At 39.5% G+C, this 25,711-nt stretch overlaps 1 pseudogene; it reads right to left on the bottom strand.

The window, feature by feature from the left end:
• Positions 1–1,099: 1,099 nt before the first annotated feature.
• On the bottom strand, positions 1,100–2,635 carry LOC102486960 (lupus La protein homolog; annotated as a pseudogene).
• Between the last annotated feature and the right edge of the window lie 23,076 nt (positions 2,636–25,711).

The raw sequence follows: 25,711 nt of genomic DNA, 5'->3' as shown, positions 1-25,711 counted from the left end.
GGAGTATGTGTACTGGAGCTGGGGTGGAGGGTTGTGGATAATGTCTTTCATTATCTCTGTCATTGAAGTGCAAAGTACTGACCTGAGGTTGAGCATAGCTCTAACATGCACTGCTGTCTTCTCAAGCCTTCTTAATTTAGGGCATGCCATTTATTTCCCTGATGTCTTTCAGACTCACATTCACTCTCCGATACTGGGTTTTGCTAGGATTGGGAATCTGCAAACTACATTCCCCAAATTCCCTTGCCAGCTGACTTCCTATTGGGACCTACCCTTAAGAGGCACTGGTAAGGGATCAACAGATGGAAAGAAGAAACAGACTTGTGACCTTGGGCTCATTTTGGTGATTGCTGGATTATCGTGATTCTGGATTCCCATAGAACAGTACAGTTTCAGTATCCCCACCTTTGGCCGAGGAGTTTCTTCTGTAGATCTAAATTGACTGCAGTGGGTCTCAACTCAGCAGCAACAGTTCAGGCTCCTGGGCCTCAATCAACTAAGCACCTTTTGCTGCATCTGGATCTTACCACTCCTCCTTGTGACAAATTCAGTCCCTGCTCCATTCTACTCTTGTAGTCTTTGGGCATTTTTTACATCAATTCCCTGAATTAAATTTCCTCTAAAATACCTAGAATGGTTTCTATTTTTCTAAATATAACAAAATACAACGTGACAAGTTAAAACTACAAATACTGCAACTTTTTTTTCTTTTATATACTGTATATTTTATTAGTTTGTACTAATACTTTCTCATATTACAAAAGCAATTTAGCAGAAGATCTTTCTGTTGATATTTGAATCATCTGAATCATACAAAAAGAACTATACATTTTTAAAAAGTCTTCATGAGGGTAACAAAACAAAACAAAAAAAGACAAGTTAAACAAAAAAAAAATGTTCTGTTCTTACAGGTGGACATTGAAGTGGACCTAATTCAGTTTTCTTTTTAAAAGGCTTCAAAGACAAAAGGCAGCTTAAACCTAATTAAAGTGAATAAAAAATTTGTTCACTAAACTACTGGTCTCCACTCCATTTTATGTTTTCTGTTGTTTCGATGCAGGTTCTTTCATGGCTATTTCTTCTCTTGCTCTTTCACTGGTCAAGCTGGTGGTTCATATTCATCAAAGTCATCATCACTATCGAATTTGGTTTTCTTGCCCTGAAACTGTACTTTTGCTTTAGCAGACGCAGTCTGAGCAGCTTTATTGCCTTTTCCTTTAAATTTGCGACCTTTTGACTTCCATTTGTTTAGGGATTCTTGCTGATCTTCTATCATTTTTTTCAATGCTGCTTTTTCTACTTCTCCTAGTACTTCCCAAGTGCCCGCTTTGTTCCTTAATTGTAGGTTACCATTGTTTACATCTTTGGCTTTTTCTAGGGTTTCCTTGGCTTTTTCTTTAAACAGAATTATGCCCTCTTTTGCTCCTCTGATAAAATCTATCCATTTTATTTCACCATGATTTGAGAAAAGGATGTGCAAATCTTCTGTACAGGTCTGATCATCAAAGTCACCCGAAAATTTCAGCAAGCATCCAATCTTTTCTCCTAGAGATTTCATTTCCGCATCTTCTGCTAACTTGTTTTTCTTCTTGCTCTCCTGAAAGTCGGGAGCGGTGACGGTGGCGGTGGTGGTGGTGACGGTGGCAGTGGCGGTGGTGGCGGTGGTGGTGGTGGTGGTGGTGGTGGTGGTGGTTTGGTGGTGGTGGCATGCCTGTTGTCCCAGCAACTCTGAAGGCTGAGGTGGGAGGATTGTGACATAGCGAGACCCTGTCCTGAAAGTCGGGCGTGTTGGTGTTGTTGTTGTTGGTGGTGGTGGTGCGAGCCTGTAGTCCCAACTACTCGGTAGGCTGAGGCAGGAGGATTGCGAGTTTGCGGCCAGCATGGGGCATGTGAGGAATATAGTGAGGTCCTGTCTGAAAGTGCCAGGTATGGTGGCACGTGCCTGTTGTCCCAGCGATTCGGGAGGCTGAGGTAGGAGGATCGTGACATAGTGTGACCCTGTTGTTTAGCTCTTAATTTTTCTTCTACTTTATGCTCTCTTCTTTCTGCATATTTATTTTTTTTTTTGAAAGTAATCTTTCTTGAAAAGTATTAATATCTCTGTGCCTTTGTACTTCTGACCAGGGGTCTCTACGAACTTCTTTACAGATGCAATGTTTTCAAACACAGCAAATATTGATCCCTTAAATGCTTTCTGCAATGTTCTTCTCATCTGAATACTTAGTATTTTGCCTTTACCTTCTAACCATTCTTTTATATCATCAAGGGCTGCATCAGTTGAGAAACCTTTAATATAAAGAGATCTGTTTTTAACATCATTTTTATACTCATCAGTCACTTCAGGGAGAGGTTTGCTTGGAGACCTCCTGATTTTAGTTTTATCTTCACTGATCTCCATGAGTTCTGCCTTGGATTTGCTCAACGCTTCCACTATTACATTAAAGTCTGTCGTTAGATGGTTTAACCTGTCGAATTTTATCATTATCTCCAAAGGTACCCAGCCTTCATCCAGTTTTATCTGTTCCTTTAAAAATTTGTCCCTTGGCAAATTAAAGTGTCCAAAATAATACTCAATCTGATGGCAGATTTTGGCCTCCAGAGCAGCCATTTTTTCATTATCACCATTTTCAGCCATTGTGGCTATTTTTAGGGCCAGGTTCCCACAGAGGCAGGTGTCCCACAGGCTCATTAACAGCCACGGCAACGTCTTCACTTCCCAGCGACACCCGCTGGCCTAGCGCGCTCAAAGACAAAATACTGCAACTTTTCAAAACTTTTTGTTTATGATAGGTCTATTATCAACTGAAAGAAAGCTCTATTATAACCCTCCGTCAAAGTCACACCATGGAACAACATTATAGGTGTCATGGGCATATTATCAGCACCATCTTAAGTGTCAAAAGATATCTTCTTCCTTGGATGGGAATGAAGGGCAAATCATCTTATAGGAAAAATCAGAGAAATTAGAAGAGAAACACTGATAAAGAGGAATAAAGTCAAAATATCCGAGTTTAAGTCTGCCTTCTTTATTTCCTAGCCATATAACCAAGGGTAAATCTTACATCTCTCCCATCTTTTCCACAGTTTCAAAATGGTGGCACCAACATTACCTTCTGACAAAAGTCAAATGAGAAATGTATGTGGAAATAGTGTGTAAACTTCACATTACTATAGTGACATTATTATAGAGAGCTTTAAAGAAGGTTAGGTTCCTGCCCTCAGGTTGATGCCAACTTCATTAACCATGATTCTGTAATCGGTTGTATAATTACTGTTATTTAAATGTTTGAGAACTCCACGTATTAAAGTAACTCTTATTTTAGAGAGATTTTTGCTATAGGGTGTGCGTACTTGCCAGAGAGACAGAGAGACAGAAAACGAGAAATCACCACCCCCCCGCCCCCCCCCCCAGTGGGATGGCCACGCTGCAATCCCTTTTTTTCCATTCTCCCCATGGGGTTTTAGGCATGCACACACACATGAGTTTTAAGCTGCCCAGTCTGGGACTGGAGCCGTGGTCGACTATGTGCGACTCCAGTGACATAACCATTACACCATCTTCTGGTCTCATAAAAGTCACTCTTAACCAAGATTAGGGCAGCAAGTCATTTCTGTTACTGCTTCCATTTGGCTAAAAAATTCTTTGTCCTTTTGGGACCTCAGTTTCTTTATCTGTAACTGGGGACCAGAATGCTGACCTGCCTTCTGAATGTGTTGCGTGCATTAATTAACTGCCTGTGATTGAATCACATCCTCAAGGCGAACATGTAAATGCCAAGTGTTCTCACTGATAATAAAGCAGATACTTTCTTGAGGAGTTGTCATGAGGATTAATGATTTAATTGCGACAGAGTGCTCTGATATTCTTAGATGCAAAGTGCCATATAACTTTGAAGAGGAATATTGTTAAGTAGCTCTGCTCTGTTTCCTGAAAGAGCAACTCCGAATAAGGCAATACTGAGATGCACATGCCTATCTAAAGGTTTCTACCTCCTTTTAGAACAGCACAAATTTAGACTGCAGAAATTTAGAAATGAGGTTTAGAAGGAGGCATGTAAGAGAATAATAAGAAATTTCTGATTTTTCTTCTTATGATAGTTTGTTCATGGGGTCATTCCAAGATGATTTCTTTAACATTGTCAACCAATAATATAACTGGGAATTAACCAGTACAAATGATTTTTCTACTGCTGAAGACAAGAATCCAGTCTCTTTAATTTTGCAGAACTGTTCATATGCCGGTCATTTCCTATATTCTGACCACACGGGTTCGCTTTGCTTTTCTTCTGCTCTCCAAGATCTTTTATTTTTCCTTGTGACTTTTGCATAAGGGTGGGGACAGTCACTTTTTCTCATCCAAATATCAGATCATCTTCTCTCTTCAAAGATGTGACTCTCTCAGGACTTACCTTTTCCCCCACACCATTTCTTTCTGTTGCACAAATCTTTTTGATTGTTATATTTATAGGTAAATCAATTGATCTTATCATTTCCTTTTTTAATTCTATAATGTCTTTTTCTTTCCACTAAAATGTAAATAGATGGTAATGTGAATTTTGTCTATTTATCCTCTGTTTTTGGGCTGTGCCTAGCATATGCTGGTTATTCAGTGGTGTTTGTTAAATGTATGAGGTTCTTCTTTTTGTTAGAGTTTTTAAAAAAATTTTTTTGCCTTAGGACACATGCACTTGTGTGCGTGTGCGCATGAGAGAGAGAGAGAGAGAGAGATAGAGAGAGAGAGAGAAAGTGAGAAATCACCCCCAAAGGGGAATGGCCACACAGCAATCCCTTCTCCATTCTCCTCCTGGGATCTTGGGCAGGCACACACATGAGCCCAGTATGATTTTGAAGCCACCGAATATGGTACTTGAGCCCTGGTTGACCATGTGTGAGTCCTGTGACATAACCACTATGCCATCTGCTGGTTCCAATGTATGAATTCTTTATGCTATTTTTGCCTTTACCAAAATTGTCCAACTGACCATCAGTACATTAGGCTAACTTTCAAGTATCTACCATAGTGGCTTGGAAAATTTCTATAAAACTATGAATGTCAGAGCAGTTGAAGACGCAGCTGTGGTGGCCCAGGCAGGAGTATACAAGCTGCATGCTGGAAGCCACATGACAAGTCATGGTTCACATCCAGAGTTAACCTAAAACACACCATCTCATACATTTAAGATCTTTTCTTTTTGGAGAGGTTTTTGCCAGAGGGCGTGTGCACTCGCCAGAAAGAGAGAGAGAGACAGAGAGACAAAAAATGAGAAATCACTCCCGGGGGGAAGGGGGTATGACCACGCCACAATCCCTTCTCCATTCTCCTCTCTGGATCTTGGGCAGTCATGCACACGTGCCCAGTGTGAGTTTTAAGCCACCGGGTCTGGGACTCGAACTGTGGTCGACTACATGGGAGTCCAGCAACATAGCCATTAAGCTAACTGCTGGTCCCTCATGCATCTAAGATCTTAAGTAGCGAGAGGGCTGGGGGAAGAGGATCATGGTGTGATCAGAGCCTATCAAGGGTGTCTCTTTCTCTCTTTATTCCTCCTTCCCTCCCTCGCTCCCTCCCTCCTTCCCTCTCTCTCTCACACACACATACATTCTAGCACATGCTCTGTGTTGCCCTGTCTCTCTCTCATGAAAGAAATATGCTTTAAAAAGCTCAGTTAGATAGAAGAATAATAGAAAGAGAATCCAATAATATGAGACTTTAAATTCTTTTGTCCAAATTAAAGGTTATATTGTTGACATTTTTTTTCTTTACACTTGACTTTGTGATTATACTCTCTGGGATATTTAGTTCTTGAGATATATAAAAATTGAGATTATTTACATCCTAGATGAAGGATTAGGGTGCATATTAAGCCACCTGCTTGTTTTTGTGAAAAAAGTTTTATTGGACACAGCTATATTAATTTTTTTTCAGTTGTTTTTGAGTAACGATGGCAGAATTGAGCTAGCAAAGCCAATAATATTTTTAATCTGGTCATTTTGAGTAAAGTTTTCTTACCTCTGTCCTGGAGAATTGTTTTACCAACTCTTTGAGAAATATAAAAAGCTACAAGAAGTTTCAAATATGTAAATTTGATTCAAGGCCATTGTTAATGGTGGATTCTAGTCAAGGAAGTTTTTTGCTATGATTTTCTACTCTTCATCAGGTGTGTGTGCTCAGGAGAGAGACAGAGACAGAGACGGGGAAAGTGAGAAATCACCCTCCAAGGGGGGATGGCCACAATGCAATCCTTTCTCCTCTATCCTCCTCTTGGGATTTAGGGTACTCATGCACACGTGCCCGTTGTCTTTTCAAGTCACTGGGTCCAACATTTGAGTTGGTAACATGGGACCAAGTGCCTTAACCACCACATCACCTGATTTTCTACTCTTTCAAACACAAAAAAGTAAATACATGGCATTTTAGAAAGCTAAGCTAGCTGGGGCCAGCAGGTGGCATAGTGGTTCAATTCCCACATGGCTGACCATAATTTGAGTCCCAGACCTGGTGGTTTGAAAATCAGGCTGGGCATCTGTGCATGTGTGTCCATTCTGAGAGGATGGAGGAGTAAGGATTGTGGTTTGGCCATCTCCCCTGGGAGGCTGATTTTTCACTTTCCCTCTCTTTTTCTCTATCTGGTGAGCGCACATGCCCTATGGCAGAAACCTAAAAACAAATTAAACAACAAACCAAGCTAGCAAGCTAGGAAAAAACCCTTAAAAATATCCTCAGGCCAACGTTGGAGAGTTTCACTCCCAAATGAACTTTGTTTGTGTAAGAGAAAGAAAAAGTGCGCTTTTATGACAATTTTATTTGTAGGCGGGAGATTATTTGGTCAGCAGAGTTTCTGGTTTGGGATTGGAGAATATGAAGGAGAACAAGGGAAACAGATTTCCTCACTTTTCATGCCAAAGCTATTTGCTCATTACAACAAAATGATTATTCTTGTGTGTTAGTAGTGGGCCCTGGCTTGGGGTAGGTACCTACATGTTCTCCATCTTATTCTTGTAGCAACCTCCAAGGTAGGGACTATTATCTCAGTTTTACAGATAAATGCTCTCTTGCTCAGGGACTACAATAACTTGCTCAAGCTCCCATAGGTGATAAGAGATGGCCTAGAATTAGAATCCACGTGTATTGCTTTTTCCTGGGAGAGCAGCACTTAGAGAATACGGGCTGTACTTTAAATACAGGAAAGACAAGTGTTTCCCCTTCAAAGAAAATGTGAATGCTCATACCCTTCCCTTGCCAATAACCCCAAACCAGGGCCTTCCCGTAGTGTCCAGCAGCTAGCAGCCCCCTGACTGGGTTCAACTGGAACCGAGGAGGGCAAACCACCTTTCCCATGCTGACTCCTGAACCTTTCATTTGGAGCAAGGCATTGCTTTGATGAAAGGAAGAAAGAACCGGAATAGAAAAGTGTTCTTCTTTCCACTTACCTGTTAATTTGAAATGCATTTAGGAACAGTAGCTAGCTACCAGCAAGTTTTTAAGGTGAAACACTCTTCCTTTGCATTGTCTTTGCAAAGACAGCTTTTGAGAAAAGTCTCCTTTCAAACATTCTGTGACTTTGGTCAAAGAGCCAGGAACCCAGTACTAAAGATTTCAGCATTGACAGAGGCTTCAGCCAATGAGTGCTCCTGTCATTCACACCAGGGCTTGCTCAGTATTTCTCGTGTTCTTTGCCTTCACCCTGACAGCTTCGAAGTCTCAGGGGACCAGGGGGTTTTTCTTTATCTTTTTATTTCCTCTCCAAAGTGTGTATATTTATGGGAAGACTACTGAGTGTGAAGGGGCGGGGCCAAGGTTGGGGAGAATAGATAATGGAAAAGAACACGGGCTGAACCATGTTTGTGCCTGTTTGGTTACTCTTTAGGAAATCTTAAATAAAAATATTGGCCATTTGTTCAGCCTTTCCTCCCTTTGCTAATATTTAAAAGCATTCAATTAAGATTTTCTAATGTGTCCAATGCGTTAAACTGTCCTATGGTATTAGAAAAATATTACACATATAAATAAAATACGTCAAAGTATTAAAAAGCTATTACACACACTGAACATAAAATGGCAGAATAATGATGGATCCCGCCATGCAGGAAACATATTCAAAAATATTATCTTCCTGGTAATGAAATGCCATCCGTTTCATTTTAAGCTAAATACGTTAGACATATCAGTGGAGTCTGTGCTGACACAGCAGTGAGTTGAAATTGAAAATCTGAAATTATATATATGATTGGACACAGTGTTAAAGTAATTTATAGGAAAAACCACAAATGTGCTGGGTCTGCACCTTCTGGTGAACTCATTTTATAGAATCAGATAGAGGAAAACTCTACCATTTCTAATGTGCAGTTAGAATGGCAGCCAGCCAGGGCCCCAATATATTCAGTAGGAGAGGGAGAAGGACAGAGACGGGGGACTGGGACGGTGGGAGAGGATGGGAAGGGGGGAGCACACCGAGGAAACGGGGGTGTCGGTGGGTGTGCCATGGAGACAGGGAGGAGAGCCAGGCCAGAGAGGCTTGCTTCAAATGACCACAATTCTGCATAAGCCATCAAGAAAGCGGCATTCGTTTCCACCGCTCTGACCTCGTGGGATACAGCGCCTGTGTGAGCTGTATTAGCAATCGAGACAAGTAGGAGAAGACGGGAAACCTGTGCAGGGCAGGTTTCGGCGAGTGACTGTGACTGGCTACTGTGTGACACAACTTGCTGGGGTGATAGTCAAGGGCTGGTGGCGATTGTCTGACTCCAAACACCCAGATGGATCCACAGAGTGCTGGCAGGAGAGGACGTGGAGGGTGGCCCTCACGGACCCCCTCCGATTGCCTCTCTGTCTGGTTGTCTGTTTCTCTCTCTGCCCTACTTTTCCCTGCATCTTTTTCAATGTCGTGCATGTCTGGCCGCAAAGGGCAATGCAAAGTGGGGTAAGCCAGGGATGAGGAGAAAAACAAGGCTGCACTTTTGTGTGGAGATGTGTGACAAATTGGTACCCTGATGTGCTTTTCGTCTTTCATTTATATCCATAATCCTGCTTGAAATGTGGATTATTTATTCATACGAGGCTGGTCTCCTCCTGGAACACCGGGGAGCCGCTGCTGTGAATTTTCATTTGACGGTAGCCCTGGCTCAGGCAGAGGTGGTCTGGTCTCTCCAGAAGTGTCCATTGTAACCTTCTCTGATTTGTAAAAAGAAGAAAGAAAGAGTTGAACATGAAAGAGTGAAAGAAGGATGCTTTTTCATCCTATAGTAGGCAACTAACTCTAAAGAAGAAAGTGTAGAAAGTGGGGAGAACGCTGACGCCCTTACGTGAGAGTTGAGGGAAGTAACACCCCACCTTCTGGCGGTCTTATTTCCCCTTCTCAACAAACAGCCTGGGAATTTCAGAAGAGTAAAGACAGCAATATCTGAAACGTGTGTGGTGATATTCTTTCTAAGCACTCAGGGTGTTTCCTGTTTATTTTAATAACAATGTTTGCCAGTTCTTGCAGATTCATGCTATGGCCAACACTGGGGATCTGCAAGCATGCTCTCACAGTCTCTTGACCTAGGTTCTCTATTTTGCTTCCCATTTTGGTGATGAGAAAACTGAGACTTACAGAGATCAGATGACTTTTTCGAAGCTTGCAAAGACAGCAGGTGCCTCAGGTAGAAACTCTAAATTCTTCAATGTCATGGTGAGGCAATCCTTTTCTGCTCCATTTAACAGCAATCATCGTGGACGAATGGAGGTGAGTTCTCAGCGCAAGTGTCAAGGCAGCTTTCTCAGAACCCTCCAGCTAGCTCAGCTGGCTCTTGTATGCCTTTTTGCTTAGTATTCCCCATGGCTGTCATTTGTGTTTATATGTGTTCTTCATAACGTTTGCACTAGGCATTAAACTCATGAACACAGCAACTATGTCACTGTTATCCTCTAGAACTATGGTCAGTGCCGGGAATTTAGCAGGTACTCAATAAATGTTGGTTAGCTGGGTAAAAAAATGAATGGATGAAGAGTTAAACTTCCAGGTTGTCCCCTAGAATAACTGTCATTTTTCTGTTTTCTTTTTAACTGCTAAAAGGTATGTGTCCTTACACAGAGAGACAGACAGAGAGGGAGAGCAAGAAAGCACCCTCCAATAGGGTATGGTCATGCTGCAATCCCTTTTCCTCCATTTTTCCAACCTGTTAGGAACTATGGGAAATAAGACTGCCAGAAGGTGGGGTGTTACTTCCCTCAATTCTCACGTAAGGGTGTCAGCTTTCTCCCCACATTCTACACTTTCTTCTTTGGAGTTAGTTGCTTACTATAGGATGAACATGCCCTTGCATGAACATGAACATACACCGAGTGTTTTATTTTGTTGTTATTGTTTTTTTTTTTTTTTTTTTTTTTTCAAGCTGCTGGGTCTGGGATTTGAACCAGGGTTAGTCATGTGGGTCTGGCTTCCTTAACCACTGGACTATGGGCCTGGTGCCCTGTCATTTTTCACTTGTGCTTGTTTTTGCTGGGTTCTCTCCAGAAAAGGGATGAATTTTAATAAAGTCAAGGAATCTTGAAATCATGAGAAATCTAATGGGGCATCTATTCGATCATTTATCCACTGCTAATGAACTCTTAGCCGTGAAGTTCTGCCTTGATTCTTCCTGAGAGGGAGTACAAAACTTATCAGGTATCACAAGATAATGCTTTCCATTGCTTCACAGCAGCAGTTTATGAAGCTATTTTGAATGGAGAATCAGGTCTACTCTTGGAACTGTTGTCACTCTGGTCTTCGTCTCTCTGGAGCTCCACACGTCAGGCCTTTTTACACCTACGTAGACAGTCCTCCAAATGCGTGAAGGCAGCTACTGTGTTTTACACTTGTTTCTCTTTTTCAGGCTACATACACTCAATTCTTTCTGCCTTTCCTTATATAAAAAGATTTCTAGATCTAACATCATTCTGGCCAACCTGAATGTCGATGTCCCCTTTAAAATATTGAACACAATTAAAATATTGAACACGGTATTGAACTTTTCTATGGTTATTGCTTCCTGTCATCTGCACATACTAGTATGATGCAGACCTATGTTATGTGAACTTTTATAGCAGCCAGACCATAGTGCTGAATCTTATTCAACTTAAGGCCAGCTAAAAATTTAGTTGTTCAATTTCTTCATTCACTCAACAAATATTTCTTGAGATGATACTTTATACTAGCCAGTGAGAAAACACTGGTCATAAGAAATGCGATATTATTCCTGCTCCTGCCTAGGACCTGTTAATCTACTGAATAAGGCATACAAGCTAATGATTGTATTTTTCAATCATAGAATGCATATTTTAAAATAACTTATCACTTTTAGAGTCATTATGCATTTTACAATTCGTGGGCAGTGTTAATACAGCAGTTAATTTTATATCCTATTTATAAATCATTGGTGCTTTAAAAATAGTTTTACAACTGAGGGAACAAGGCAATTGCAATATTATAAAGTTGTCTGATAACAACATATGCCAGGTAAGGGTGTGAGACAAAAGAATCATAATCATCTCTGCTAAGGATGGACAAAAATACTTCACTAAGAGAAAATGAGTGTTTTTAGGACTTGGTGGGTGAGTCATTGTTTGCCATCCTGGTGGTAAGAAGCTTACAGAGTAAGGGGAATGTGATTGCTAGGCTAGGCAGAGAAGTTGTGTGGTCATTTCCCATGTAGTTAACAGGAAGAAAATTGAGACTCACTGCCTAGAAAACCTCTCGACAGGAACTGGCAGGTGGCGTGTTGGTTAAGGGCTCTGGACTCCCACATGGCCGACCACAGTTCATATCCTAGATCTGGTGGCTTACTTTCTCACTTTCTTTCTCCCTCTCTCTCTGCTCCTCTCTGGTCAAATTAAGATAAATAAGTAAATAAATAAAGTAAAATAAAGTAATTCTTAAAAAAGAAAACCTCCTGACAAAGACATTTGCCTCTACATAAAAAGATGATATTTGTCATAAATAAGGATATAGATTTGCTATAAAGGTTCACAAATGCAAAAGAAAAGAACTATCTACTTGGGCTATACGGAGAGAAATCTGGAAAGGTATCATGAATCTGTATCTGAAGACAGCATCTGGGACCAGCAGTTAGTGTAATGGCTATGTCGCTGAACTCCCATGTAGTCGACCGCGGTTCGAGTCCTGGACCCAGTGGCTTAAACTCACGCCGGGCACGTGTGTGTGCGTGCCCAAGATCCTGAGAGGAGAATGGAGGAGAAGAGATTGAGGCATGGCTATCCCCTCTGGGGGGTGATTTCATATTTTCTGTCTGTCTCTCTCTGTCTTTCTGGCAGGTGCATGTGCCTTATAGCAAAAACCTCTCCAAAACAACAACAACAACAACAAAAACAAAGACAGCATCTCAAAGAGGGCATTCCAAGAAGAACCATCATGAGCAAAGTCCTGCTGGGGTAGAGATGAGACAGAGTGTGAGTAAACACAAGCTGTTCAGTTTGAACAGAGAATAAGTCAGGATAACTGGGAACAAATAGAAAAGACCTGTGTATTTTGGTTTGGATGGCAAATGGATTGTCCCCCGAAGATTCATGTTTTAGAACTTGTTGGGAAGTGATGAGGCCTAGTGGACAGTGATTGGATCATAGTAATTGTACTGCAGAAGCAGCACTCTCATGAATGGATTAATGAGGTCTCTAGAGACTCAGTGAGTTCTAGCTCTCGTGAGGGGTCAGTTCTCAAGAGTAGGCTGTGATAAGAGAGTTGTGAGCAACTTGTGCTGCCTCTCTGCATGTACTACCCTACTCCCCTACTCTGTGCGTCTGTCAGTCACATCGTAGGCTGATTTAATGATAGGCATTAAACCTTTAGACTTTCCAGCTGCCAGAATTGAGTGAATAAACCTCTAGTTCTTTACAAATCACCTAGTCTCAGGTATTTACATTAGCAATGCAGTAATGAACTAAGATCCTGAGTATCCACAGTCCTTTCCAAGTTCAAATGTGTCAGAATCCAGAATGTTTGGGCTCAGAAACCTTGGCGTTCACTCTGCAGTATGACTGATGATGGACGGGCTAACCCTCTCTTTTACCTTGGCATGAGTTTGTTCTAGTGGAAACGAATGGGATTATTGATGTTCCCTTTTATCAAAAGTTAAAGAAGTGTGAATGGGGGATAGATGAAGACAATAGATCATCATGTGAAGAATTTTGATTCTAGTTCCAGTAATTTCTTGCTTTGTATCATTTTCTTGTCAAAGAGTTTCAGTTGAGGCTTTATTTTTGGTGTATGTCTCTTTCCATGACACCCAATTTCATGCTGTTTAATGGGGTTTGCCTGACGTCCTCACACGGTTGCCTTCCTCCACTGCAGAACTTCTCATTTACTGTGTTCTAATATAATCATGTTGGTTTTATTCACACTTTCCATTCTGTCAGAATCTCTTTGGACCTTTCATCCCATATACCACTTATGTTACAATGTTTTGATACTGGGAATTTACAAGCATGTTTTGTATCTTTATCCAAAGCACTGATACCAAATACCAAAAGAGACAGAACCACAGAAGGAACTCACAGCACTCAAGGAGAGCTGTGGCTGGAGCTTGACACTGTCTGTGAGTACAAGTGTTTGAATGTTTTCACTCACCACAAAGTAGCCATCATCTAAAATGTTTTGCTGACTTCAAGACAAACTATACTCATGACAGGCTTCTAAACACCGTCCAAATTCTATCAAGAGGGAAATGCGGTCAATGTGGCTGAGAGGTAAGGCTGTGTATTGCTCTGCAAGGTAAACCCTTTGCTCTAAGAAAAACTCTTCCCTCAGTTCTGGCTCCTCGTGCTGCCTGCCATATCAATTCCCTTCTGTGCAGGTTCAACAGCCTCAGTTTCTTATTCTCTTTCTTTGGCTAACCTTAGATGAAATATGCTCACTGACCCTTGGCTGTCAGTGTAGGAGACCAGAGGAACAGGTTGGTCATGGAAAGGCAGAATCCAATTTCCATTTCACTTTGTTTTTCCTTTTTCAAATCACTAGTATCTGTTCTCCCCATGTATGGGCAGAATTGTCCACCCTCCTCACCCCTGCTAATAAATTCATATCTTGAAGACTTAGCCCCTAACATGACTATACTTGGCAATAATGCCTTTAAGGAAGATAATTAAGGTTAAATAAGGTCATTAGGGTGGGGTCCTAATCTAATATGACTGATGTCCTTATAAGAAGCAGGAGACACCAGGGATGAGTGTGCAAGAGGTAAGGTTGGGTGAGAACCTAGTGGGAAGGCAGTCATCTACACGCCCCAAGGAGAGAGATCCAGGAGAAGTTAATGCTGCAGACACCCTGATCTTGGACTTCCAGCTTCCAGAACTGTGAAAAATAAATTTCTGTTGTTTAAGCTATCCAGTCCATGCTATTTTGTTACGGTAGCTGTAGCAGATAAAGATCCCATATTACCATTTAAATGCTATTATAAATATCACATTTCCTCCCTCTAGGAAACTTGCTTTAGAGACTGTTTATTTATTTTTTTTTTGGAGGGGGTGAGAATAAAGGTTTATTTTAAGAGAATATTCACTATTTTCAAAGACTCAACTTAACTGAAAATATATTAAACCCAGAAAAATGCGACTTTAGAACTGTTGACACACAGAGCCTCTGCATTTATATACACTCTCATGCCTACTTTATGTTTAAGGATAGCTTGATTCAGAGGCCTGGAATGTTAATCTGCCTTTTTTTTTTTTTTAATCTGATATTTAGTGTAGCTTTAATTAGAGTGGGCCTCTTCCTAGTTAGTAATCACCAACCAGGTAGCAAGATAATTAGAAGTTGTTAAGTGTCTGGACAGATTTATAACTTGTAAATCACCTCAGGATGATCACCTATATCACCTCAGGATGATCAACTCATTCTATCTTAAATGACAAAGTCTATGAGAACACACACAGGCAGATGGAAATAGTGTTCATTCCTGGTTTCCTTTCTATTTTCTTTTTTTTTTTTTTTTTTTGGAAGAGGTTTTTGCTATAGGGTGTGTGTGCTCGCTGGAAAGACAGAGACAGAAAGCCAGAAAGTCAGAAATCATCCCCTAGGGGGATGGCCACGCCACAATCCCTTCTCCTTCATTCTCCTCTTGGGATCTTGGGCACGCACCCACATGCATCCAGCATGAGTTTAAGCTACCAGGTCCGGGAATCACACCGTGGTTGACTACGTGGGAGTTCGGCGACATAGCCATTACACTAACTGCTGGTCCCCAGAAAGACGTTTTCTTCTGTAGTTAAAGATCTTGGAGAGCACCGTAGCTTAACTGCTGAGGTTCTTTGGATTTCTGTTATTACCCTAATCGTAGGACTTTAGCTTTCTTGCTCTTCTAGATGTATCCCACCACGGGAGCATTTTAAGGCTAGATAGTATACTTTTCCATTACTGTCATGCACATTTTCACACACTTAGCAGGTTAAAACAATACCCACTGCTATCTCACAGTTAAGTTTACACACAGTGGCCTGGGTCTTCTACTTAGAGTTTCACATTTTGAAGCTCAAGTTGTCAGCAGGTTGTTATCCTTTCTGGAAGCTCTGGGAATGAGTCTGATTTCAAGCTCATTAATGTTGTTGATTGAATTAGTTTCCTATGGTTGTAGGGCTGAGGTCCCTGTTTTCCTCGCTGTCTGCCAATCAGGCTGGTCTTTGTGTGTGGAATTTGCTTTCTTTCCATGTGGCCTCCCTCCAAAAATGGTGGATGAAGTCCTTCTCATGCTTCAAATCTCTTTGGCTTCCTCTTCTTCTTCTGGCCTTCTCTTCTGTAACCAGTTGGAGAACATTACTGGCATCTAAGAGCCTACTTGATTAGTTCAGGCCCATCTAGATGTGGGATAATCTCCCTGTTTTAAGATCTATTACTTAATTATAGTGCAATGTCCTTTTCACCATATTAAAAAATTATTCTGCCTACCTCAATAGGTTTCTAACTTCTAACTTTTTCCAATATTTTCTTTCCTTGGCGTTTTAGAAAAACTGTTGTATGTGTAGTATAGTAAGACCACGTAGCTACACAGGAGGCATTCACTTAATTCAACAAACACACAGGGGGCCCCTATGATGTGCCAGACACCAATAAATGTAGTGAGCATCAGCATACTGTAGTAAGAAGTCAGAAGACTTGTCCTTTGAGTTTTCTTTCCATTGAGAGGAGACAGATTAAAACAAGCAAACATGATTATAATTATTCTGAGTACCAGGGAAGAAAAACCAATAGTGTGGGAGAGAGAAGCACAGAGTGAACTTTAGGTAAGATAAAGATTTCATTGAGGAGGGGATATTTAACTTGAGGTGAAAAGCAGAAGGAGCTAGGCCTGCTGAGGTATGGGTGTAAGCATGCTAGGAAGAAAGTAGAGCTTGTGTGAATAACACATGCTTCCTGTATATTTACTCATTTAATCCTTCCAGCAGTCCTACTGGTAGGCACTATTATTATTCCAATGTTTAAAAGCACACACCAAGATAAAAATTCAGGTCCGAATAATTTATTTGAGATAAAATCTACTGGGAGACATGATGAGGAGCAGGGAAATGAGTCAGGGACTCAAAGGAAATAGATCAGGAGGAAGTTAGTGAGCAGATGACTGCCGTGGGAACCAGCCCTCTCCCCTCAGAGATGATAAGTGGTTTAGATGAAACCCAACCATTAAAATTGTGTGATTTGGTGTATGGTAAAAATAACCCTTTTTTTCCTTTAAATTATAGTAAATCAGATTATTTTGCTACTTGAAGATGCACACATTTGTAGCTAAAATAATCCAATGCCTATGCAGACACAAAAATAATAATTAATGTTGAATAACTAGCACTATAGAGGGATGTGCCCACCTATTGCCATGACTACATTCTCTGCTGTACGGGCCTGCAGTTATTTTCTCCAATCTGTGCCCCATGCAGGCCCCACAGGGATCATTTTTAACATCCAGGTCTGACTTTGTCCCTTCCCTCCTCTGGGGGAGCTCATATTACATCATCACTACCTGAGAGATTCTCTCTCTTTACTTGGCAAACTCCTACTCATGTATAAGAACCATCTTTGGTGGGTCTGTTCTTTGCGAAGACTTCTCTATGATTCTTCCTATATCCTAGAGTAGTCATTGGAGTGCTCTCCTCTAGGTCCCTAGAGCATCAATCTTTTTTCATTTTAGTTCACTTATTTTTTTCTTCTGAGAGAGAGAGAGACTGAGAGAGAAAGATAGCACCCCCAAAGACATCCCAATACCATGATCCATCTTCAGCTTCAGCCAGCCCAGGATCACGGCACACATGAACCCAGCATATTCAAAAAAGTCTCTGGACTTGAACTTGGACCTTCCCATGTGGATCAGCCTCACAGGATCACATTTCACTGCTGAGCCATCCTCTGCCCCAGCATTAGTCATTTTAAAAGTCTGGCAGTGATTCTAATGGGTTAAGAACAGTCGCATTAAAAAAAGATGGAGGGAGAAGATTAGCAAAGGGAAGGAAGAGTCCATGTAGTTTTACATCTTGTCATAGAATAAGAAAATGGAAGAGACTGAAAAGTAGATGAGGCGGATCCTTGTTATGAACAACATCCTGACAGGAAGAAGAAAGGCAAAGGAGAGGGAGGTGTTTGTTTTTTTTGTTTTTGTTTTTTTATTTTTTCCCTCTTAGTATGCCATGATTGTGATGCTTCTTCATTTTTTTTTTTTTGAGAGGTTTTCACTGTAGGGCGCATGCACTCGCCAGACAGACAGAGAGAGACAGAGAGACAGAAAGCTCACTACCTGAGAGATTCTCTCTCTTTACTTGGCAAACTCCTACTCATGTATAAGAACCATCTTTGGTGGGTCTGTTCTTTGCGAAGACTTCTCTATGATTCTTCCTATATCCTAGAGTAGTCATTGGAGTGCTCTCCTCTAGGTCCCTAGAGCATCAATCTTTTTTCATTTTAGTTCACTTATTTTTTTCTTCTGAGAGAGAGAGAGACTGAGAGAGAAAGATAGCACCCCCAAAGACATCCCAATACCATGATCCATCTTCAGCTTCAGCCAGCCCAGGATCACGGCACACATGAACCCAGCATATTCAAAAAAGTCTCTGGACTTGAACTTGGACCTTCCCATGTGGATCAGCCTCACAGGATCACATTTCACTGCTGAGCCATCCTCTGCCCCAGCATTAGTCATTTTAAAAGTCTGGCAGTGATTCTAATGGGTTAAGAACAGTCGCATTAAAAAAAGATGGAGGGAGAAGATTAGCAAAGGGAAGGAAGAGTCCATGTAGTTTTACATCTTGTCATAGAATAAGAAAATGGAAGAGACTGAAAAGTAGATGAGGCGGATCCTTGTTATGAACAACATCCTGACAGGAAGAAGAAAGGCAAAGGAGAGGGAGGTGTTTGTTTTTTTTGTTTTTGTTTTTTTATTTTTTCCCTCTTAGTATGCCATGATTGTGATGCTTCTTCATTTTTTTTTTTTTGAGAGGTTTTCACTGTAGGGCGCATGCACTCGCCAGACAGACAGAGAGAGACAGAGAGACAGAAAGCGAGAAATCATCCCCCGGGGGGGATGGCCACGCCACAATCCCTTCTCCTCCATTCTCCTCTCGGGATCTTGGGCACGTGCCCGGCGTGAGTTTTAAGCCACCAGGTCTGGGATGTGAACCGCAGTCGACGATGTGGGAGTCCAGCGACATAGCCATTACGCTAACTGCTGGTCCCATGATTGTGATGCTTCTAAAAAGATCCTGGAAGATACAGACCATAGAGCAAGAATGAAGAAGAGAGATAATACTTCTTAAAGGAAAGAAGAGAATGTACAAGAATTCATTGTCTAAACAAGATGAAGCATATAAAGGAAAGCAAATTAAAACAAGTTATTTCTGGATCAAAGTCTGGGGAGATGGTTACCACATACTGAATACCCATGTACTCTCTATTTTCCAGGCCTTTGGTATTAGGAGGGACCATGAGCAACTTTTAGCCATTAGCTGTGGGCATAGCATGAGTGAGAAATAAACATTTGTTGTGCCAAGCCACTGAAGTTTAAGGGTTAATGTATTACTTCAGATAACTTAGCTTTTCTTGAAAAACCCAGTTCTTGTTCTGTATAAGGGAAAAAAAAAAGTCATGATGGAAGAAGACAATATAGTCTGATGAAGTAGGATTAAATTGAACAGCTTCTCTAAATAAGATTTTGGCAAAAATGAAATAATTTTAGAACTGGGACATAGTTATTAAGAGGAATTATAATGGCTATTAAATAGCTTTTTTGTTGTTGCTATTTGTTTGTTTGTTTTAGCATTCATTTTCATTTCCCTGTAAAGAAATGAAAAGAAATTGCTACATCTCTCATGTAGCAATTCACACCTGTTAAAAACTCAGGGATTTGTAGGATTCTTGAATCAATCACAAAATATATGAATGCAGTGCCCACTGTATGCACATTGACAATGTAGGTACTATGGGAAATAGAAAAATATTATAGGACATAGTATTTCCAGTCTCAAGTGTCTTTCAGCTCAGAATTGAGACTTGCACATGGAATTAGGATGGAGGGAAATATAACCGGGAAGATTTAATATAAAGGAATTTATTTATTTATTTATTTGATTTTTGCCATAGGGTGTGTGCACTTGTAAGAGATAGAAAGAGAGACACAGAGAAAAGGAAAGTGAGAAATCACTTCCTGTGGGATGGCCACACTGCAGTCCTTTCTCCATCATTCTCCTCTTGGGATATTGGGCGTGCATGCCCACATGGCTGGTGTGATTTTCTTTCTTTCTTTTAAAATTTTTATTTATTTATTTATTTTTAGAGGTTTTTGGTCTTAGGGTGCAAGTGCTCACCAGAGAGAAAGAGGGACAGAGACAGTGAGAGAGAAAATGAGAAATCACTTCTGGGGGTGGGGGTGAGGGATGACCATGTTGCATTTTCTTCTTCTTCATCTCCTGGGATCTTTGGCATGCAGGCACATGTACCCAGTGTGATTTTTCAAGCCATTGGGTCTGGGACTTAAACCCTGGTTGGCCATGTGGAGTCCAGCACCTTAACCACTAACCTTCTGGCTCCTAGAAATGTGAATTTTAAAGTTAGATTTTGAAAGTGCATAAAAATTAAGGGGGAAATGGTATCTACAAAGAAAATTTCGAATTAAGAATTGATATCATTGGGAACATTTGAAAGCTTTACAAATCAAGACCTTTGTGCATAAATTCTACATAAAAAATTTAGCATGTTCACATTTTGTAATAACATTGGTCACTAGGTCTTCAAAACAGAAAAAAAATGTATTACTCTTTACAAAGTTAATACATACCCATTACTAAGGAAAATATAATAATTTTTAATTCAGTATGTGAATAAAATTCATATGTTGAAACAATGGTTTCTCAAAAATTATAAAGTGCTTGATATATTTATTTCCTACTCTTTAGGTTATATGAGAAGACTTCAAAAAGTTTGTGGAAAATGGAATAAAAATTAAAAATATATACTTTCTAGTATAAACTCCATCAGGTACAGGACACCTTTGTAAGTAAAAATACTAGTCATTTAGTCAATCCCTTAAGAACTAAAGGTCCTGGGGCCAGCAGATAGCATATGGTTATGTTATTGGACTCCCATTTAGCCAACCACAGTTCAAGTCCTGGACCCGACAGCTTAATACTCAAATGCTGGGCACAGGTACGTGCATGCCCAGAATCCCAAGACAAAAATAGAAGAGATTGTGATGTGGCCCTATCACTTAGGGGATGATTTCTCACTGTCTCTGTATCTCTCTCCATCTCTCCGTTAAGTGCACACACCCTATAGCAAACAATCTCTCTTAAAAAAAAAAAAAAATGAACTGAAGGTCCTGGGAATTTAGCCAAGTCAATACAGTCTTTTTTCAATTATTGTTTTTGTTTTGAGAGATTTTTCCTATACAATATGTGTGCTGGCCAGAGAGATGGGGAGAGATGAAGAGACAGAAAGTGCAAAATCAATCCTCAGTAGGGACAGCTGTGCCACAAGTCCCCTCTCCTTGTCTCCTCTCGGGATTTTGGGTATACACACACACACACACACACACACACACACCCTGGCATGAGTTTCAAGCTGCCAGTTCTGAGATTAGAACCAGGGTTGGCCACATGGGATTCCAGCACCTTAACCATTACACCACCTGCTGGCCCCTCTTTTTTACATTATTAACTGAAATAAAATGAGTTCCCCTTACAGATTTAATTTTTTTAAGATTACAAAATAGAAAGAAGTCAGAAATCCCAAATCAGGACTGTAAGGTGGATACTTAATAATTTCCCCTTCAACTCTTGCAAAATTGCCCTTGTTTTTTGAGAGGAACTAGATGGGGTATTGTTATGGTGGGAAGGACTCTCTGGCGAAGCTTTCTTCATGTTTTTCTGCTACAACTTTGGCTAACTTCCTCTAAACACTCACAACAAGAAAATGCTCTCTTTCATGGGCCTTCCTGAAAATCAACAAGCAAAATGCCTTGAGCATACCCCCAAACTATTGCCATGAGTTTTGCTCTTGAAGAGTCTGTTTTTCATTTTGACTGGACCACTTCCAAATCATGATAGCTATTGGTCTGATTGTATTTCACCGTTAGAATCATGCTAGAAAGCCACGTGTCGTCTCCTGGTACAGTTGTCAAAGGAATGGTTCAAATCTTGATCCTACTTATTTAACGTTACCATTGAAAGCTCTGCTCTTGCGTGCAGCTGATCTAGGTGCAATAGTTGTGGTACCCATCAAGCAGAAAATTTGTTCAACTTTAACTTTGCGGTTAGAATTCTGTAAGCTGAACCAATTGAGCTGTTTATATTGCTGGCTATTGCTTCTATTGCTTCTGCTGTCAATGATTGGTCTTTGTCAGTTGGACCATAAACAAAATTGTTTTTTCCTTGCAAATTAATATAGGTAGTCTGTTGTGGCTACAGGCATGATCTTTGACATCATTTATTTTTTTTTTTTTTTTTTTTTTTTTAGAGGTTTTTGCTATAGGGTGTGTGCGCTTGCCAGACAGACAGAGAAAGACAGAGAGACAAAGAGCAAGAAATCACCCCCCAGAGGGGATGGCCACGCCAAAATCCCTTCACCTCCATTCTCCTCTCGGGATCTTGGGCACGCACGCACACGTGGCGTGAGTTTTAAGCCACCTGGTCCGGGACGTGAACCACGGTCAACTAAGAGGGAGTCTAGTAACATAGCCATTACGCTAACTGCTGGTCCCCCATTTAGTGTTTTCTTAAAACAAGTTATTTGTTTGTAAACTACTAATTTTTTTGGAGGGGGAAGTGTTGTCTCCATAAACTTTTTGTGAAGCATCAGTGATTTCACCATTCTTCCCAAGCTTGGCCATACATTTGACATTTGTTTTTGCATCAATTTTAGAGGAATTCATGTTGCTCTGATAGGGGCTCTTTTCAAAGTTATTTCTTATAATTCTTGTGCCTCAGGCTAGATCCTGCTCAAAAATGCTACAAGTTAGTATGCATTTATTTTGGTGCAAACAAAAATTTAGACGTCCGTGCATATATTTTCATAATATGCATTTTATGCAAACTTTTAAGAACCCCCTCATAGGGACCAGCAGGTGGCGTGGTGGGTAAGGTGCTGGACACTCCCACATGGCTGACCAGGGTTTGAGTCCTGAATCTGGTGGCTTGCTTTCTTGCTTCCTCTCTCTTTCTCACTCTCAACTTCTGTCTCTCTCTGGTCAAATTAAAAAAATAAATGAGTGAATAAATAAAATAAAATAAATAATTATAAAAAAAGAACCCCTTCATTATTTTGATAGACACAAATATAACTATTAAAATTCAATAATTAATTTTTAGTATAATTAATTTTTTCTCTGTAATACTGTAAAGCACTAACACCTGTTATCTTTCTCCCCAAAATCTAACTATAAAATGAAAAAAGTTTAATGTAATATTTCTAAATTGATCCTTATCCCATGAATGGTCAAAAAAATGAAGCACTTTTAATTCCTTATAGAATTATTTTGTAAGTTTACTTTTAGCAGGTGGTTTAAAACAGAACTAGATTATTAAAAATGTGGATTCTTAATGGTAGTAAGATATTGGGTTGTCAGAAGTCATGATGCAGTTTTGGATAGAAAAATACATCGTGACTTTTCTAGCTACCCAATATTACTTATTATAATATTTAATTTTATTATTTCTTTTAAAGCTTATTGTTCAAGAGTCTGCTATTTTTGTTAAGGGGTTTTAAATGTATTTTTGGGCTAAAGAATAGTCTAAAATTTATGGTTGGAGTATATACCTATTAACGTCAAGTTAATTAAACCCCTGAAATACATACATATAAAAAAGAAAATATAAGTATTATTCAGAAACCTAATTTTATTAGCTGTCTATTTTATTTTTTAGATCTAGTATCATATAAATTCCCCACACCTAATTTTAAAAAAACAATATAGTAAAGAATATACTGCCATAATCTCTTTAAAAATATATGATTATGTGCATATGTTTTCATGTGTATTTATATTATTATAAATGAGACTTAGTATCTTGTCATATTTTTAAAAGACATTTTTTATTTTCTTTTCATGAGAACTATTTGGTGTCACATTTTCTCCATTTTTCTATCCCTTTTTTATCTTTATTTTATTAATTTTAGAAATCCTTTTAACATTATAGCTAGTTATCTCCTTATCTTCATGGGATAGATAAATTAATAGGAAATACATATTGTGAAAAATGTATTGATGGATTTAAAAATTTTGCACTAAACTAAGTAAGTACTGCTGCTTAATTTTTCCATGAACTTTTTGAAGTCCCCTTACATCTGTCTACCTTCCTATCTGTCTATATATCTAGATATAGACTACTCTTTTCTGTGATGAGTTGTATCTATTTTTCCTAGTTTATGAGCTTATCTTTTAACATTTGAAAAATGACCTTTTCTTTTACCATGTAAAACATTCTGTTTACTATTTTCAAATTCATTAGTTTTATCTTTTATGCTTCTGGGTTATTTATCCTACTTACAGAGGTTTCCTCCAATTCTGAGATTAAAGACTATTTAATGTGTTTTGTTGAAATTTCAAAATTTGCAATGTTGATAATTCTGGAATTGATTGGAGTAAAGTATGAGGAACAAATCTAACTTTTTCCCATGTGGCTACCTAATTGTCAAATTTCATTGAACAACAGTCTTCTCTATTGGTTTAGCATTCTACCTTTATCATCATGTAAAATATTTACAGTAAGAAAAAAAACTAAAAATTTTGAGAAAACCTGAAGTAGCATTTTGTTTTTTAATTGCCAGAGTACACATGTACTCACTAGAAATAGAGAGGTAGAAAGAATCCCCAAAAGGGTGTGGTCATGCTGCAATCCCTTCTCCATTTCTCCATTCCATTGTGATTTGAGTCACACACACACATGCATGGCATGCTTCACAAGCCCCAGGGCCTGAACTCGAACAGTGGTTGGCCATGTGGGATCTAGCTCTCCTAACCGCTAGACTACGGAATTGACCCTGAAGTAACATATTTTAATTCTTGTAAGAATAACTCAATGACAATGTTAAGATAATTTTGAAAATAATTAATATAATTTATAATAAAGTGAACTGATAAAATTTTAAAAGTGAAATAAAAGTATAATCAAGAACTGTACATCAGTATTTTCCAAATGCTGGTCTGATGTCTCATGCTGGGCCAGCTACAGAAGAATCACTTGGAGAAAGTAAAAAAAAAAAGGATAAGAAATTCTAGTCTTTAGGATAGACTGACAACATTTTCTTTTCTTTCTTTTCTTTTTTTTTTTTTTTTCCAAATGCTCCTTAGATGATTTTGATAGTACAATGGGATTTAGAAAGCTGGCTCTCTCATAGTTACAGAAACTTGTTTATTTCTGTTCTGTCTACTATGTAAAATACAGGATATTCTTTCAGAAAAGATGTTAGATTCATATGATTTATAACTCAAGTATGTTTACTTGCCTAAGTGTCCACTCCTTAAAAACACAGGAATTTCTCAATTATTTCATCCTCTGAAAAGCATAGTTGGAAATATGCCTTAGCAGGTGTTTATTATTCTCCTTCCATCTTACACTGTGTGTTCATAATGACTGGGCTGGCTTACGTCAAGCTTTCTCTAATTCAGCCATCCTCTTCTCCAGCCCCTTCCTTGGGCAATGGCCAAGAGAAAATGATCCCCAGTCCGCCCCAGCAGGAACTCAAAGAACAAGTATTAAACTAGAAATATCCAAATTTTTACTACAAAATCCTATTAATTATATACATATCTATATATTTTCCCCAAATTTGAAAGAAATCTATCAACCAAAAAGCAGAATGTATATACATATTACTTTGTTTTTCCATTATATTAATCCTTGTACTTTTTACCTATGTACTAGATATGTTATCTTCTAATCAGAGCTCCATTGCCTCTGTGTTAATAGGAGACTTTCAGAAGATCATGGCAGCTGATCTGTCTACCCTTATCCGCAAGTCACCTCATGTGTAGCACTTCATTTTTAAAAAGCTTTTTTATTTATTTTGTTACAGTGAAAGAAAAATAGACAATTAAAGAGTAAATGAGAGAGGTACCCTCAATAAGGTCTCACACCATGATGCAATCACTTGCCAGCCTTCCTGTTAGCCAGGCAGCTAGGATCATGGACTCACATGCCAGGGTGTATAGCTCAACCAGGGAATGGAATCCGTGATCTTTTATGCGGATCTAGCTTGGCTTGAACAGTGCA

This window comes from Tupaia chinensis, unplaced genomic scaffold (genome assembly GCF_000334495.1).
Source record: "Tupaia chinensis unplaced genomic scaffold, TupChi_1.0 Scaffold000147_1, whole genome shotgun sequence".
In the NCBI taxonomy this organism is placed as follows: domain Eukaryota; kingdom Metazoa; phylum Chordata; class Mammalia; order Scandentia; family Tupaiidae; genus Tupaia; species Tupaia belangeri.
Note: the sequence above shows the minus strand (reverse complement) of the source record. Positions and strands in the feature narration are given on the sequence as shown.